A 1,909-nucleotide genomic window follows, 5' to 3' on the forward strand; every position below is an offset into this window, starting at 1 on the left:
AATTTCTGGAATCACAAAATTAATTATGGAAATTAATATACCTATATTGACAGTTCCCCAGTTTTTGTTAATAATATAGTGAAATGAAACATAGTACTTGAAGCCCCCTACATAGTATAATATTAACAGAACTATATTATACTACGTAGGAGGTATTAAACTCAAAACATCAGAGAACCTCTGCATTATGCTAATAAGATTTTGAGGAGAAACTGCATTTAACTTAATGTTTTCATGTAACGTCACAAAAATCTTTTGATTGTAGGGTGAAAGTGATCTACATTTTATCTCTGTGCATCATGTTATATAGGTATTTTTAATGCACAGAAATATTCTCTCAATATAATTCATCATACCATATTATAAAAGGACATATGAAGAGATTCAGTCACATGATGTGTCAGTGCTAGTTAAAATGGCTCCGCGTTGAGTGCTTGTCCACCATCCAATCCACAGCACTTCTCAGCATCAAAGCCTGTCATGGTGAGCTCACGATTGCGTCGTGACAAAGCGTCGGCATCCCCTTTTCGCCACCAATATGAGCCAACGTGTGACAAGCTCTCAACGGTTATTTTTAATGCACTATTCCGCAGTCCCCTCACTGACGGCCCTTGAGCAAAAGCTGCCAATGTGGCAAAACTACTCACAATGACAAAGGACAAAAACTCCCTTGAGAGTTCCCTCCGAGGTGTCTGAGACAGGTCGGTGGGAAGGAAATAAGCGTGACGTAATGGGAGACCTCTGGAACTACCCATGGCGACAGATGCAAACACGCACACATCCGCCATTAATATTCATTACGGTAGTTAGCCTAGTTTCTACGGCATTCGCTCAGTCAGAATCAACCAGGCCCTGAACTGCAAGCACAGTCAGCAAGAAAGTCTCACGTCACAGCGGCTAAATATATCACAGTCATATTTTCCCATACTACTGCAAATGACTTTCTCCTTCAGAAACATGCTCGTAACATTCAACGAGGGAAAGAAAAAAAAAATCAATCCATATGCTGCGCACTTTGAATTCAGCACAGAAATAAACCCACACGCTGCAAGGCCTACAACAGTCAGCGAAAGCTCCCAGCCGAATGGATGCTGATTCATCAATAGATTGCCAACGCAAAAGGTCATCCCATTTCCCATAATGGCATTTCCTGCTCAGAAACGGACAGAGGGCCTGAGAGGAACCTGCAAGAACCAGTTCAGCAAGATTATAAGGATTAGAAGGGGTTCTCAAGAAAAAGGGCACGGTACTCACCAGAGTTGCAGAAAGTTGTGGATCTCAGGACATAAATGGAGATTGGACAGACGAAGAGGGGAAGAGAGCGCAGCTGTGTCGCTGTGCGGATCAGTTCATCAGCCTTTAGACTTCTTTCCAGGTTGATAACCGGCCCATTCTGCAGGCAGAAGGGCAAATCAAAACAACACACTGTGTCGTCATGTCAGTTTAAGCCACGTTCGTCAGTCATGCGAGGCTGCCATACTTTACACCTTCTCCACATCAGGGTCTCTCTGTAGCGAAAGGGGGTTTGCCTCAAGAGCACGGGTGAAATCACACAAGCCATATGTGTGCTGATTTACTTATCTCACGGTTAACTGAATCCCTCATTAGGAGCATCTTGTAAAAAAGAGGCCAAATGCATCGGCTTCTAGATAAGTGGTTGAATTTCTCTGAATACAAACGCAAAAAGAGTGTTTTGAAATGTATAAAATGCTGTCACTAACCAGAGAGGGATCCTAGAAGTCTCTTGGGTTTTCTCTTCCAGGTCATGTGACCACGTGCTGCCACGCTTCCAGAAGACTTGGGAGAGTTCCGTCTGTCCAGTGTACCTCACCCTTTTCAGAAGATGTAGATGTGTGAGAAAACACTCTAAAATTACAATTACTTACAACTGAATGCAATCAGTGCATTA

Source organism: Garra rufa, chromosome 8, assembly GCF_049309525.1.
Source record: "Garra rufa chromosome 8, GarRuf1.0, whole genome shotgun sequence".
NCBI classification, from domain to species: domain Eukaryota; kingdom Metazoa; phylum Chordata; class Actinopteri; order Cypriniformes; family Cyprinidae; genus Garra; species Garra rufa.